General features: G+C 43.3%; 1 protein-coding gene across 2 annotated transcripts in view; it reads right to left on the bottom strand.

Annotated features, from left to right (window-relative positions):
* The window catches only part of kidins220b (kinase D-interacting substrate 220b), a 95,033-nt gene extending 77,886 nt beyond the window's left edge, over positions 1-17,147 (bottom strand). For both annotated transcript variants that reach the window (XM_072251191.1, XM_072251192.1), the window contains exons 1-2: positions 17,041-17,147; positions 3,422-3,504 (exon numbers count right to left, since the gene is read on the bottom strand). The gene's annotated coding sequence lies outside the window, so the exon portion shown is untranslated. The remainder of the gene's footprint in view (positions 1-3,421; positions 3,505-17,040) is intronic.
* Between the last annotated feature and the right edge of the window lie 200 nt (positions 17,148-17,347).

The raw sequence follows: 17,347 nt of genomic DNA, 5'->3' as shown, positions 1-17,347 counted from the left end.
TTTAAGTCTAGGGGGTAAAAAGATACATTCTTACGATGTTGAGCAAAGTTCAGTTCAGTTTGTGGTATGAGGTTGAATAGCGATGTGGAGGGAGAGGGCTGGAGGGGGGAAGGGGGAGGGGGAATCAAGTCTTCAGGTGAGCTGTTGCTGTCGATCTTCTTGTCGTCCTCCAAAATCCTTCACAAGTCACCGACTGTGATTTTACCAACAAAGGGGACTGTACTTCGGTGTGGTTGAGCTGTCTACCCAGGCCAGGGTCGGACACATGGACAACTCCCCACCGGTCTTGCCCTTTGAACTTTCACTGGCCAAGCAATTCGATAAATCCGCCTGATCAATCCTCCAAAACCCACTTTCTCTACGGGCACAACAATGCTCATTCAGAGTCCAGATCATGTGTCTGAGGTCTGTATCATCTGTCCTCCTATTTATTTCACCAGGCTGACCATCACTTGTCATTCAAAGAGTTCCTCCTTCCTTTGTCTGTAAAGAAATGCAAGCAAGCAACAAGTCCTTGAAAGTAACATCAATAATTTGCTGTCGGTCGCCGATAGCAACTTTCGAGCTGCTCGGTGCGGTCTCCAAACACAACTCAGTAGAAATCCAAAGTTACTTCCAGTGCCTTAAAGGGACAGTCCAACCGTCAATCTTCGTCTCTCTCTCTCTCTCTCTCTCCCTCTCTCTTTTTAAAACAAACCATTGATGATAAATAACTCTCTCTGTCTCTCTTCAAACAGTTAATAGGGGCACTCCTGGATCCCCTCACACTCCCCTTCCTCAGGGAAAATTGTCGAAGACGATTTTTTTTTGTCTAAGTGTACATCACAGAGTTTTACACAATACAGAGGAAAAAAAAACATCAAATGACAGAGCAAAAATGGTTACAGTTTCCAACTTAACATCGGGATAAGCAATCGGCTATGATATTGTCAGTACCTTTTACATGTTTGATTACCAAATCAAATTCCTGCAATATTAGACTCTAATTTAACAATCTCCTATTTTTATCCTTCATTTTATTTAGAAACACCAGTGGATTGTGATTTATGTAAATCACAAGAGGTCTTTGGGCAGGACAAATATAAACCTCAAAATGTTGTAAGGCCAGAATAAGTGCCAATAATTCTTTTCCAACAGTTGAATAATTCTTTTGGTTCACATTAAATTTCTTTGAGAAATAAGCTACTTAAAGAATTTTCTATAATACCCAACCATCCCTAAAAACCTTCTCAAAGCTTTCTTGCTAGTTGGAACAGGAACTTCAGCAATCACTTGAACCTTGGCCTGTACAGGTGCCAGTTAGCCTTGGCCCACCACATACCCTAGATATGTGACTGTGGCATGGCCAAATTCACTTTTAGCAAGGTTCACTGTAAGATTGGCCTTAGAAAGTCTATCAAACGGTTTCTCTACCACTGCAATATGTTCTTCCCATGTGTCACTCCAGACCACTAGGTCATCAATATAGGCCTCTGTGTTTTCTAACCCTCTAATCACCGAATTGATCATTCTTTGAAATGTCCCTGGTGCATTTTTCATCCCAAAGGGCAAAACATTGTACTCATACAGTCTCAACAGTATCACAAATGCTGATATCTCCTTAGCCCTCTCTGTTAAAGGAACACCCCAGTATACTTTTATTCAACTGTTGAAAAAGAGTTATTGGTACTTATTCTGGCCTTACAACACTTTGAGGTTTATATTTGTCCTGTCCAAAGACCTCTTATGATTTACACAGATCACAATCCGCTGGTGTTTCTAAATAAAATGAAGGATAAAAATAGGAGGTTGTTAAATTGGAGTCTAGTATTGCAGGAATTTGATTTGGTAATCAAACATATAAAAGGTACTGACAATATCATAGCCGATTGCTTATCCCGATGTTAAGTTGGAAACTGTAACCATTTTTGCTCTGTCATTTGATGTTTTTTCCCCCTGTATTGTTTAAAACTCTGATGTACACTTAGACAAAAAAAACCGCGACAATTTTCTTTTCCCCTGAGGAAGGGGAGTGTGAGGGGATCCAGGAGTGCCCCTATTAACTGTTTGAAGAGAGACAGAGAGAGTTACTTATCATCAATGGTTTGTTTTAAAAAGAGAGAGAGGAGACAGAGAGACAGAGAGACAGAGAGACAGAGAGACAGAGAGACAGAGAGACAGAGAGACAGAGAGACAGAGAGACAGAGAGACAGAGAGACAGAGAGACAGAGAGACAGAGAGACAGAGAGACAGGTTGGACTGTCCATTTAAGGCACTGGAAGTAACTTTGGATTTCTACTGAGTTATGTTTGGAGACAGCACCAAGCAGCTCGAAAGTTGCTATCGGCGACCGACAGCACATTATTGATGTTACTTTCAAGGACTTGTTGCTTGCTTGCATTTCTTTACAGACAAAGGAAGGAGGAACTCTTTGAATGACAAGTGATGCTCAGCCTGGTGAGATAAATAGGTGGTCAGATGGTACAGACCTCAGACACATGATCTGGACTCTGAATGAGCATTGTTGTGCCCACAGAGAAAGTGGGTTTTGGAGGATCGAACAGGCGGATTAATCCAATTGCTCAGCCAGTGAAAGTTCAAAGGGCAAGACCAATGGGGAGTTATCCATGTGTCCGACCCTGGCCTGGGTAGACAGCTCAACCACACTAAAGTATGGTCCCCTTTGTTGTTAAAGTCACAGTCAGTGACTTGTGAAAGATTTCGGAGGACGACGAGAAGATCAACAGCAACAGCTCACCTGAAGACTCAACTCACTCTCTCTCTCCCCACCCCCCAATCACTATTCAACCTCATACCACGAACTGAACTGAACTTTACTCAACATCGTAAGAATGTATCTTTTTACCCCTAGACTTAAAGAAGCTTGGTTTTTCATACATATTTTTCCACACTTACTGATTTACTTACTTATATAATTCTTGCTAACCTGTTTGATTTATCTTCACTTAGTTTACTGTATTGCGTAGTTATTAATATTATTAGTTATTAGCAATACTAGACTCCAAAGTGGTTTCTATTTCTGCTGGTTTCTTTATTCCTGTCACGGGGTACGTGACAGTATGAAAAGCTTTAAAAATGAGGAGAAAGCCCATGAAATTAACATCAAAAAAGTTTGACAAAGACTGGCTAAATGGTTGTCAGGATTGTGCAATTATGATCTCAAGATCAAGAAAGACTAATTAATTCAGAGGCAAATGGACACCAGTGTAAGTGAACGCATGATGAAGTTCCTGGAGGTGAAAAACTGTAAATCACGAAAGTTGACTGGCTAAATAATACAATTAAATAAGCACAACCATGTTTAGATCGAATCTGTCTCTCTGAAGATAATTTCCTCCAAATTCCATTTTTTTTCTCTAGCACCTTTCTACCATCCCTTATATTAAAATTTATGTAAACATTACAGTAAATTTATACTTGCTTGATTGCCTATTTTTTCCAGGTTAACAGATCTTTAACCCGATGCTCTTTTATGTAGCTCCAAGCTGCTCAGTGGCCCAAACACTGCATAAATAAGAAAAATATTTGTAAGGTTTGTGATATATTTTTTAAAGAACTTGCTTCAAGTCAACAGGATTGTTTAATTTGGCAACATTACATCCACAATCGCAAATTTTCCATCACAGTTATAGAACTTAAGTATTAACCAACATCAGAATTAGGCCATTGAAGCCTCTAATCAACAAAAGATGAGCAGTTCAATAATTTCCTTCAGGTTAAATAAAGTTTTATCTTATCTTAAAGGACTAAAGAATAATCAAATGGGCGAGGATGAAGGAGAGGCGAATTATATAACAAAATAATTAATACAGAAAATTAAATATAGGTAAAAACCATGGCAATGAACTTTGCAAACTGCTCCTTTTTGAATCATGATGTGCTCTTTTTTAAAGCACATTAATTGTCTATTAAGATCAGTGCAGAAATTTAGGCATTAACAACCATGCTCAAATTTCTGGTGAGTTTAATGGACAATTAATGTGCAAATTCAGCAGGGCAAGATACTTTTGAATCATGAAGATTTTATAAATTCACAATACCTCTCTTCATCGGAATGAATTGTGCATTAATAACAGCCAGTCAGTGATATGCTATTATTTTTCGGCAAGCTCTGGCTCTCAGTAGGGATTCTCACAGGATTGGCAAGTACCTATATTGATTACTCAATACTCTAGACAAGTCATGTTGGGGAACTTAAAACACTATTCCAAAGAGAAGGACTGTTCTCTGGCACTGGTGAAACTTACTAAAATAAATTATATATAGCATAAGCCCCAGAGTACTACTGCACGGAAGAACTTTTAAAAATTAGTATTTGCATCTCAAAAAGCATTTTTAGCAGATGAATGCAACTCTCTTTATATCATGACATAATCTCCACTACAATTTGACACTGTCATTGTGTTTTGTTGCAATCTGCAAATTTGATTGGAATGAAGGCAATTGTGAAATTGAAACATTTTCATGTCAGACTAATAAAATCATGATTATGAAAAAGTTGTATATTAATTAAAAGAAATGAACAGCTCCAACAACAATTATTAAAACAGCACATTCCCCATTTCATATACCAATGAAGCTATTATTTTTGTGCAACCATGCTTACTGGATGTCAGGACAAGTTATAACAACCTCCTCATTATGAAAAGCCTTTCAATAAATTTGGATAACTGCATGATTACATATAGACCAAGGTTTCCCAGAATCCAAAATAAAATTAGGACACGTATATTATATAAAATTCATTTTGATTTTCAAACCATATGAAAATGGCAACTCCTTAAATTGCATTAATTCAAGCCACTCCTTGAAAATCATTGCCTCTGAAGACAACACAATGTCCAAAGACAAAACAAATAAAGCACATCATCAATATTGTACCAATGCTGCAATGCAATATTCAGCCTAGGAATTAATAATATATGAACAAGGGTGATTACAATACACTACCAATTACTTCAATTCTTCCCTGCAGCTCACGTGGTTTCCTCTCTAATAGAAGAAAGATAAAAGCAGAAATGCAGCTTTTACTTTATCCACTTCACTGGCAAATTATTCCTAAGAAAAATTGATCAAGTAAGGAATTCAGTCTTATTTGTGCCCAACTATATAGTGCCTTGAAAAGGTGTTCAGCCCCTACAACTATTTTCACATTTTACTGTCTTGTTTTCTAAATTTAGAGTTACAAAATACACGTGGACTAAGATGTTAACTGCCCTGTGCTATCACCAGTGGGATCATCAGTTGATCTGCCACCTGTCTTCGGGAGTTTCAGCCCGCTTATGATCAAGACTCCCTCGAGGTGGTGGGCCAGCAGTGCTAAAGCACCACCTCCCACTGGTGAGCTTAAAAACTTGGCCTCTGCTTCTATCAGAGTTGTTGGTCACTTCCATCCAACAGATAGTTGGCTCTTCAGGTGTCTATGCAACTACTGAAAGGTTTGCAAGATATATATACACTGTGTGACTATCTGCCCCTCTGGACATACTGAAATAAAATATATAAATATATTGAAGATTTTTGAGCTAATCTACAAAACACTGTGCATCATGTTAAATCAAATGAAAAATTCCAAAACCTGTAAACAATTGACTAAAAATTAAAAACCAAAATTATGAAACTGAAAAAATATTCATCCCCTTTGAAATTACTTTCCTCAAGTGTAATAGGGAGGATGAGAGGATGAATACAGGGTCCTGGTGGAGGACTTTCTCAAATGGTGCAAGCTGAATCATTTGCAGCTCAACATCAGTAAGACAAAAGCGACAGTTATGGACTTTAGGAAGACTAAGCCTGCATTGCTCCCTGTTACTATTGATGGTGAGCACGTGGATGTGGTGAGGACCTGAAAGTACCTGGAGGTGCACCTGGATAACAGACTGAGTGGGAGCACCAATACAAAAAGGCTGTTTACAAGACAGGCCAGAGTCACCTCTACTTCCTAAAGAGACTGAGGTTCTTTGGAATATGCAGCCTTTTCCTTCACATGTTCTACCAGTCTGTTGAGCCAGTACAATCTTCTATACAGTGGCGTGATGCTGACAAGCTCAATAGACTGATTAGAAAAGCTGGCTCTGTTATAGGAGTCAAACTGGACACACTGGAGGCCGTGGTAGAACAGAGGATTCTACAGAAAATCCTGGCAATTCTGAACAATGTTTCTCACCTTCTGCATGCCACCTTGACAGAACAGAGCAGCACTTTTTGTAATAGACTAAGACAACTGTGCTGCTCCAAAGAGTGCTATATGAGGTCATTCTTACCCTCGACCATTAGGCTCTATAATGAATCAACACCTTATCAGGGAAGTGATGACCCCCCGCTCCTATTAGACTGTTTGAGGCAACTTTTTTAAAATTCATTTTTACTTCTCTTTTAATATTTCTATTTCTGTACATCTGCGCTCCTGTGACACCGTAATTTCATTTGGGATGAATAAAGCATCTATCTACTGTATATGACCTTACCAACTGACCCAATTTGATGCAGAAAATTGGAAGATCACCTGCTTTCAACTAATTCACATATCTTCCTCATCCAACAGTATGGTAGATTTTCAACAGACCAAACGAAAATGAAGACAAAAGAGCATTCCAGACGAGTCGACATAATGATAAAAGAGAAACACAAATCTGGGAAGGGTACAAGACCATCTCAAAGGCAATGAACAGGACTCAGAGTTCAGTGCAGTCCATCATGAAAAAGCGGAAAAAATATGAAACCATAGCCACACTGCCTAAGTCAGACTGCCCTTTTAAACTTAGTTGCCAGAGAAAAACAGCAATTATAAGAGAGGGTACTACTGTGAAGCCAACAGTCACTCTTAGTGAGCTGCAGAAAAATCAGTGACTGGAACTGGAGATGAAGTTCATAGCTCCAGAATCTCCAAGGCATTGCACAAAAAGGGTATTTATGGAAGAGTGGCAAGGAAGAAGCCCGGGCTTTAAAAAGAAAAGCATATCCTTGCCCGAAAGGACTTTGCAAAGCATCTCTTATAAGATACTGTAAAGATGCAGGAGGTGGTCTTGTGAGCAGATGAGACTAAAGTGGAACTTTTAGTCCTCAACACTAGGCAGTATGTGTGGCATAAATCTAATATAGCACATCAGCCAGGTAACACCATCCCTACTGTAAAGTATAATGCATGTAGTATCATTCTATGGGAATGCTTTTCAGCAGAAGGGACTGGAAATCAGGTCAGGATTGATGAAAGCTGCATGCTGCAAAATACAAAGAGATCCTGGATAAAAACCTGCTCGCCTCTGCCAGAAAGCTTAAACTGGGGAGGATGTTTGTCTTTCAGCAGCACGACGGCACAAAGCACACTGACTGAGCCACTATGAAGTGGTCTCAAATGAAAAAAAATTGATGTCCTTGAGAGGCCCAATCAGAGTCCTGACCTTAACCAGATCGAACATCTCCGGCAAGACCTTAAGATTGTTGTCCACTGCTACTCCCCGATTAACCTAGCACAGATTCAGCAATTTTGCATGGAGGAATGGACAAATCTTGCTCCATCACATTGTGCAAAGCTAATAATAGCTGTGAGACTGGTTTAACCAAGGACTGAGCAAAGTGGATGAACACTTTTCAACTGCTGGCATTTCAATTTTTGAATTTTTAGTTTCTTATGCTTTTCAATTTTCCCTGTTTTTGGGTTCTATTGTGAAAAAAGGAGCATGTGATTCATAAATAAAAATTCTCAGTTAAATTGATCAAAATCCCCAATTGTAACACTCATTTACGTGAACAAACAGTTGAGGTTGATATGTATTATGGTGCCTTGTAAAAGTTATGTTAAAATTTAAATGTCTATAATTTTGTTGCTTCTGAGATCTTGACAGTTGCACTCTGCAAATTGACCATAAAAAACAAAACTAGATCAATAAAGATGCAAAAGATTTGAAGACTATTTTCATTACTATGCAAAACTGCAGTGACATTCCAAACACACATACAACTCAAAATGGATTTAACCTTAATATATTTCATTTTCAAAGTTAATGACTAAAGTTGAAAATGAAACATTTTTAATAGAATAGAAAGCAAAATTTCTAAATACTGGATTATTTTTGCATCGACATTTATGATTAATCAGTAAGGATTAAAAGTCATTATAGATCATCCTCAGCTTATAAACAGCACATTTGTATACCAAATAACCCTAAAAGCACAAAAATAATCGATAAAATAAAAATCAGCCTCTAAGGTTGTACATACTAATGAACACTTGGCAGACCAGTAGGATAGATTTGCCACCTCATGTGGTGCTGGGGACATTTTCTACCGGGTGGGAATGCAGTTCGTGGCCGTATTTCCACCTTGCAAACTCTTTGGATTATCAACAGTTCTCCAGAAAGGAACCCTGCTACAAACAGGGGAGGGGTCTGTATATTCCAATACAGAATGTACAATATTTGGATGATTCTACTCAGAAATAAAATTCAAAATCTGAACAAAAAGAGGATTCAAGAATGAATAAAAATTGACCCACATTTACTCCTGTGCAAACAAAGCCCAATTTTGAAATTCACTTTTTTTTTTGCAAATCCTCTCTTAAATTTATGTTTAAATCTCTTCCATAATGGGAATCATCCAGATCAGTCTTTTTGATCTTCTCTGAATTGAGCTGTCCTTTCACTGGTGACTCCTGCTGTCTTCACCTAAAGGCACAAAATCTTAGCCTTCCTCCTCAGGGATCTCCATATTGCTTTCCTCCAAAGTTTTACCTACTTGGCCTAGTTTAGCAGGTGTACAGTGTATAATTTCATTTGATAATACTGTGAACAGCTCAGAATATTTTTGTACATCAAGAGGTGATGTACAAATACAAAACATTCTGCAGATGCTGGAAATCTTGAGCAACACACACACAAAATACTGGAGGAACTCAGTAGGTCAGGCAGCATCCACTGAGGGAAATAAACAGATGCCAATTCTTGCCCTCCATCAGGACAGTACAAATAGAAGTTCCTTTTCTTCTTTCTTTATCAAATTCCTTTAACCAAGGCTAACAAACTAACTGCACCAGGCAATCCTGCTGCCTCTCAACAACCTGGGTTCAGTCCTTCCTCCAGTGCTGGAGTGTGGATATTCTCCTCCTGCACTGATCTTCTCTGGCTGCTCCAGTGTCCACCTTTATCCCCAAGATGTGCTGTTTGTCAGAGTAGCCACTTGACACGCTGAATTTCCCCAGCAGGTTGTTTTATGCTTTATAGAATGGCAATTCATGCCCATTCACAATGATAAACTCCTATGACCAACAAAAAAAGGTTTCACGAGGAAATCTGCAGATGCTGGAAATTCAAGCAACACACATAAAAGTTACTGGTGAATGCAGCAGGCCAGGCAGCATCTCTAGGAAGAGGTACAGTCAACGTTTCAGGCCAAGACCCTTCGTCAGGACTAACTGAAGGAAGAGCCAGTAAGAGATTTGAAAGTGGGAGAGGGAGGGGGAGATCCGAAATGATAGGAGAAGACAGGAGAGGGAGGGATGGAGCCAAGAGCTGGACAGTTGATTGGCAAAAGGGATATGAGAGGATCATGGGACAGGAGGCCTAGGGAGAAAGAAAAGTGGGAGGGGGGTTCAATTCTTGCATTCGCTCTACTGTTAAATAATGCTATTATCCCATAATTTAACAACTGAACAAATTAACTGTGACAAAACAATACACATTAAGTATTTAGTCTTAATTATTCCATCAACTGGTAATAGACACTGATTTTAGGTAGACAAATGCAGGGATCCCTTGATTCATAAAGGGATTGTATTCGTGAAAGACAGTTTGTGAAACAAAAATTTGCAATTCTAAGGAGGTCCAGGAAAATCAGTATTATTGTACGTATTCTTCTGCACAGAGTGGCAAACTATTGTTGTCATGAAAACCAGCCCTAACGAGACATTGCGGGATCGAATATTTGTAAAGCAAGAAGATCCTGTACAACAGTGGTCCCTAACCACCGGGCCGCAGAGCATGCGCTACCGGGCCGCGAGGAGGCGATATGATTTGGCGATATGAGTCAGCTGCACCTTTTCTCATTCCCTGTCACGGCCACCGATCAGCCATTACGCATGCGAGGTCGTGACCCGTCATCCGTGTCAGGGTGGGAAGGAGATCAACTCCTCGAGTTTGCAAATGACGACGGGCTGGAAAGTATGTTTGACATAACATCTCTGTCGGCATTTTGGATCAAAGTCAAGGCTAAATATCCTGAGATAGCCACGGAAGCACTGAAAACGTTACTTTCATTTCCAACATATTTCTGCAAAGCGGAGTTTTCTGCAATGAATGCAACGAAAACTAAACTGCGGAATAGACTGGACATAAGGAACCCCCTTCGGGTATTGCTGTCTCCCATCACCCCTCGATGGGGCTGTGTTGTTGCAGGGAAACAAGCCCAGGGCTCCCACTGATTCAGCGATATTGGTGTATTGCAATGATTTTATATGTTCATACGGGGGAAATATGTGCTATGTGTTTAATATCCAAATGTTACTTAAAATGTTATGAAGCTATTGACTTATAAGTGACCCTATAACAATTACAGCACGGAAACAGGCGTTCTCTGCCCTTCTAGTCCGTGCCGAACGCTACTCTCACCTAGTCTCGCCGACCTGCACACAGCCCATAACCTTCTATTCCTTTCCTGTAACCTATACTTATCCAATTTTTCTTTAAATGATAATATCGAACCTGCCTCTACCACTTCTACTGGAAGTTCATTCAACACTTCAAGCTCCCCTGTCCTCCCCTGATAATTGACTTATCACTGTATTCATGCGAGGAAAATATGCGCTGTGTTTAATATTAAATTCGTTAGATAAACCCTTTTAGAAACAAAATTGAGTGTATTACCCACTTATCGCCTATATTCCAGTAGTGATTAACACCCAACCCCATGAACAGAATCGCCAAAAAGGATTTGCTGGGCGGGCGGGGCAGAAATCGGCAGGTTCACGACGCGCATGCACACTGGTGCCCGCGCAAGGCTTCATGGCCATTGTAGTCTTTCTGGGTAAACAACGCATTTGACTGCTACTCTTGTCTGTTGGCAACCCTACCCCCCCACCCCCTGGTTGGCCGGTCCGCAAGAATATTGTCAATATTAAACCGGTCCGCAATGCAAAAAAGGTTGGGGACCCCTGCTGTACAAGTCTTCCATGCATCATCGTATGACTTTAAACGACAATGACAGATCCAGCATGTTATCTTAGCCAATGCTAGCTAAACTTAGATAATGTTTTAACCATAATAGCAGAGAGTGGATGATGGAAAGGGTGCCCTATACCACATTTATCCTAGTGCAAGGATTTGATTGTAGTCCGTTCCATTCCTGAATGTAATGCCAACTAAAACAATGCACCTGGATCAAAATAAGTAATAATTTTAATTCCAAACAAGAGAAAAGGAGGAGGAGAAGATGGCGGCGCAACGCAGTGCGTGCGCCGCTCCGAAATGATATCATATGAGTTAACTAGGGGCCATGCACAATCCTGATTTGATGGAGACGGACGCGAGAAGCATGGAGGAACACCTAGAGAAACTTCTGAAATGCCCGCTTTGCTGCCGCTGCTACTGTGCGATCCAGAATCTCCAGAGGGGAAGGCCCCAAATCCTCGGCTTTGCCTATCGCCTGTTGCCAGGGCCGGGGTCGAAGCGCTCGGCAGAGGTGGTGCTCGGTGTCGGAGGCTCGAAGTTTTTGGGTGGACTCAAGAGTCGGCTGTGGTCGGGTGTTTCCAGGATGCTGCATCAGCAAGTTTGTGGCGCTGGAAACTCATGGCAGGAAGAGTTTTTTTCTTCCTTCTACCGTCTGTACGAGATGATGGGACTTTCGAGAGACTTAGAGACTTTTGTTTTTACCGTGCCCATGGTCTGTTCTTCATCAAATTACGGTATTGCTTTGCACTGTTGTAACTCTATGTTATAATTATGTGGTTTTTGTCAGTTTTTCAGTCGGTTTGTCTTGTGTTTTTGTGATATCATTCTGGAGAAATATTGTATCATTTCTTAATGCATGCATTACTAAATGACAATAAAAGAGGACTGCATGTCCTCATAATCTAAAATCTGCAGAGGCTGGAAATCTAAGTAACACATGGAAAATACTGAAGGAACTCAGCAGGCCAGGTAGCAACTATGGAAAAAAGTACAGTTGACATTTCAGGGGGAGACCCTTCGGCAGGACATTAAAATGTAACTTTAATTCACTGTTCTACCCCTTCATCTTGCTACACAAAACACATTTTGCACACGTTAGTTCAGGAAAATGAAACATATTAATCTCAATTTCAACAATAAGTCACGCAGTTTGAGGAGAATTATTATGTCACCAAAGACGCTCAGAAATTTCTACAGATGTACCATGGAGAGTATTCTGACTGGTTGCATCACCAACTGGTATGGAGAGGCCACTGCACAGGATTGGAAAAAGGTGCAGAAAGTTGTAACCTCAGCCAGCTTCATCATGGGTGCTAGCTTCCCCCAGTATCCAGGACACCTCCAAACGGCAATGTCTCAAAAAGGCAGCATCCATCAATAAGGAGCCACATCACCTAGGGCCTGACCTCTTCTCATTGCTACCATCAAGGAGGAGGTACAGGAACCTGAAGACACACACACAACATTTCAGGAACAGCTTCTTCCCCTCCATCATCAGATTTCTGAATGGACAATGAACCCATGAACATTTTCTCAGTATTTATCCCCCCTCTCTTTTGCCCAACTTATTTATTTTTTTAATATATACTTAGTAGTAAACACTATAAATTACAATATGTATTGCAATGTACTGCTATTGCAAAACAACTAACTTCATGACATATGCTAGTAATATTAAACCTGATTCTTACAGCAATCAATAATTAGCAGAAAAAAAACTGGCAACATTCCAACTGATAATTATCATTAAAAACGTACTTGGCTCTCTCTAACACATTTAAATGCCTAGGATCTTTTTATTTAAACATCTAAATAAAGGAGCACATTCTTCTAAAAATAAGAATGCTATAAACATTTAATGACAGGATGTTGAACAATTACTTTTCAGATATTACATTGGAATCCTGAAAGGACTGTCTTTAAATAAAACCCCTTTCTCTCATATTTTAGCAACACACATCAAAATTGCTGGTGAACGCAGCAGGCCAGGCAGCATCTATAGGAAGAAATACAGTCGACGTTTCAGGCCGAGACCCTTCGTTAGGACTAACTGAAGGAATAGCGTTTCTCTCATATTTTGTTGGCTTTCATTTTCTTTTGCTATCAGTCCCACATTCTTAATATTATTTTATTGTATTATATATGCAATTTATTTTCCATTTCCTCTAAAATTCTTCTCATTTTATCAGTAGCAATAACTACTTTTTATAAACTGCTAATCAAATGACAATAACATCAGGGCTTTTTAAATACAGACATTCACCCCCACCCCTATGTTTAATTCTACTTCATCATATATGCTTCTGGGGAAGCTTGCCAAATATCAAGCCAGATAAAGGACAAAATTTATTTGTCCAATCAAAGGGTGCTGAACCAACCTTGCATGCAATCACCTAACAGAGACCAGTGAACAAATCTAAATTATTTTCTACCTTGAATAAACAGCCTACTTTTTTTTGAAATAACACAGAAAATGCCTGAAACACTCAGCCAAGTCAGGCAGCATTTGTGAGAAGAGAAACATTTCGGGCCAAAGACACTTAGTAATAATTCAGTTTATCTTTCCATTTTTGCTGCTGATCCAACATGTTCAACTCTTAGTTTAGGTACTCAGAATTTTCAAAATTTTTAATATTCTTTTCTTATTAACTCACTGATTGGTCACAAGGCAGGAGCAATTTGGAATAAGATGCTATAAAAACCAACAAAATATTGCAGTCAAAACAATTATTTCTCAATTAAAGGTGAACAACACAGTACTTTCACCAAGGAAAAGTGGTAAAATAATAAGTCTCAAACATAAAGCAGGCATCTTTTAAAAGATAAATTCGCATGAAGCAGCAAACATTACACTTAGAGTCAGAATAAATCTGCAATTTTTTCAACCCAGTCTACAATTTTTTTTAAACCCCCTTCATCTGAGGGTCACAAACAAGCTATCAAATACGAGACTTGAGTAAGCTTGAAGCCGTTCAAACTCTCTTGAAAGCAAACAAAGCATCTGGCATTAATGAGTCAATTACTAATTACAAGTTTCACATCAGCAACCATAACATTGCGATAACATTATTAATAAACAGTAAACATACAAAACTGAAATTTCTCAAAGAAAGCAAGATCTAATTTACTTCAGTCTACCCAAAGACAAGTGTGCGCAAGATTATGTTTTCTACAATGGATTGGCATTACATCATAAATTACCATCTTCTTCAATATGATTTAGCTTGGGCAAAAAAAAATTAATTTTATTTCACAGGGTTGTTGACAAGCTCAATGAACCTGCTGGATTACTTTGTCTTTTGCTGACAATTTTCTTAGGAATAAAGCATTGCAAAATTACTTCATAAGAAATGTATGCTACTCATTTTTAAATGATTCAACACCATACCACCATTTATTCCAAGGAGGCAATTATACCAAAAGTGGAATAAAGGATATTCTAAACATGTAACAATTAGAGGAATCGTCAGGTACATAATTACACCAAAGCACCTGCTACTACACTACATTGTAATATACTGTACACACATTCCCAGATCTCCTATGCAATCCACACAGCAGAGAGACTTTTTACTGTATGCTCTTCCACTACCAATCGAACCCCAACTTGCAAGAAGAGCCGAACCCAGCTTGCCCAAGTCCCAATGCCTCAGCCAGCCGGACTCCGGTTTGCCTCATGTCAGAATGGCCCAGCCGGACCCTGGTTTGCCAGTCACACTGACCCAGCTGGACCCCGGTTTACCCCACGTCAGACTGACCCAGCCGGACCCCGGTATGCTCCATGTCAGACTGACCCAGCCGCACCCTGGTTTGCCCCACGTCAGACTGACCCAGCCGCACCCCGGTTTGCCCCACGTCAGACTGACCCAGCCGCACCCCCGTTTGCCCCACGTCAGACTGACCCAGCCGCACCCCCGTTTGCCCCACGTCAGACTGACCCAGCCGCACCCCGGTTTGCCTCACGTCAGAATGGCCCAGCCGGACCCTGGTTTGCCAGTCACACTGACCCAGCCGGACCCCGGTTTACCCCACGTCAGACTGACCCAGCCGCACCCCGGTTTGCCCCACGTCAGACTGACCCAGCCGCACCCCGGTTTGCCCCACGTCAGACTGACCCAGCCGCACCCCCGTTTGCCCCACGTCAGACTGACCCAGCCGCACCCCCGTTTGCCCCACGTCAGACTGACCCAGCCGCACCCCGGTTTGCCCCACGTCAGACTGACCCAGCCGCACCCCCGTTTGCCCCACGTCAGACTGACCCAGCCGCACCCCGGTTTGCCCCACGTCAGACTGACCCAGCCGCACCCCCGTTTGCCCCACGTCAGACTGACCCAGCCGCACCCCGGTTTGCCCCACGTCAGACTGACCCAGCCGCACCCCCGTTTGCCCCACGTCAGACTGACCCAGCCGCACCCCGGTTTGCCCCACGTCAGACTGACCCAGCCGCACCCCCGTTTGCCCCACGTCAGACTGACCCAGCCGCACCCCGGTTTGCCCCACGTCAGACTGACCCAGCCGCACCCCGGTTTGCCCCACGTCAGACTGACCCAGCCGCACCCCGGTTTGCCCCACGTCAGACTGACCCAGCCGGACCCCGGTTTGCCCCACGTCAGACTGACCCAGCCGCACCCCGGTTTGCCCCACGTCAGACTGACCCAGCCGGACCCCGGTTTGCCCCACGTCAGACTGACCCAGCCGCACCCCGGTTTGCCCCACGTCAGACTGACCCAGCCGGACCCCGGTTTGCCCCACGTCAGACTGACCCAGCCGCACCCCGGTTTGCCCCACGTCAGACTGACCCAGCCGGACCCCGGTTTGCCCCACGTCAGACTGACCCAGCCGCACCCCCGTTTGCCCCACGTCAGACTGACCCAGCCGGACCCCGGTTTGCCCCACGTCAGACTGACCCAGCCGCACCCCGGTTTGCCCCACGTCAGACTGACCCAGCCGCACCCCGGTTTGCCCCACGTCAGACTGACCCAGCCGGACCCCGGTTTGCCCCACGTCAGACTGACCCAGCCGGACCCCGGTTTGCCCCACGTCAGACTGACCCAGCCGGACCCCGGTTTGCCCCACGTCAGACTGACCCAGCCGGACCCCGGTTTGCCCCACGTCAGACTGACCCAGCCGCACCCCGGTTTGCCCCACGTCAGACTGACCCAGCCGGACCCCGGTTTGCCCCACGTCAGACTGACCCAGCCGGACCCCGGTTTGCCCCACGTCAGACTGACCCAGCCGCACCCCGGTTTGCCCCACGTCAGACTGACCCAGCCGGACCCCGGTTTGCCCCACGTCAGACTGACCCAGCCGCACCCCGGTTTGCCCCACGTCAGACTGACCCAGCCGCACCCCGGTTTGCCCCACGTCAGACTGACCCAGCCGCACCCCGGTTTGCCCCACGTCAGACTGACCCAGCCGCACCCCGGTTTGCCCCACGTCAGACTGACCCAGCCGCACCCCGGTTTGCCCCACGTCAGACTGACCCAGCCGCACCCCGGTTTGCCCCACGTCAGACTGACCCAGCCGCACCCCGGTTTGCCCCACGTCAGACTGACCCAGCCGGACCCCGGTTTGCCCCACGTCAGACTGACCCAGCCGGACCCCGGTTTGCCCCACGTCAGACTGACCCAGCCGCACCCCGGTTTGCCCCACGTCAGACTGACCCAGCCGGACCCCGGTTTGCCCCACGTCACAATGGCCGTATCCTCTTTCAAACAAGTGGCCAACAACCGCCAGATGGCTCTGAAAAACAGGGGCGCGACCGCCACCACAGCCGAGAGCGCCGCTCCGGTCCCCGAGCTCCCGGCTATCATCACTGAACCTGCTCACAAACGGAACAACACAGCTACCCTACACTAAATTCAAAAGGATATCCGCTTACCATCGATAAACGACCGCTCTTCACAGTGCGTTGTTAGGTTTTCTTTTATTGTCCGGGTGACAGCTCCTCCACGACGCAGCCATTTCACCGTCACGCAAACATCGGTCACGTGGTCGAACCGCAGTACGTCACGGGACGGGGGGGTGGAATTTGTTGCGGACGCTGGCAGGGGGCGACTCAGAGACCCGGGCAGGAGGTGGAGAGCGGACTCGGGACGGGAGAGATGAAGATCCGAATGGGACAGGGAGGGGTTTGGAGACCCAATGGGGTGAAGGTGAATGGTGAATAAAGATCTGATGATGGTGGT

The sequence above is a fragment of the Mobula birostris genome, chromosome 2 (genome assembly GCF_030028105.1).
Source record: "Mobula birostris isolate sMobBir1 chromosome 2, sMobBir1.hap1, whole genome shotgun sequence".
Lineage (NCBI taxonomy): Eukaryota > Metazoa > Chordata > Chondrichthyes > Myliobatiformes > Myliobatidae > Mobula > Mobula birostris.
The sequence above is the reverse complement of the archived record's forward strand: the minus strand, read 5'-3'. Positions and strand labels throughout refer to the sequence as shown.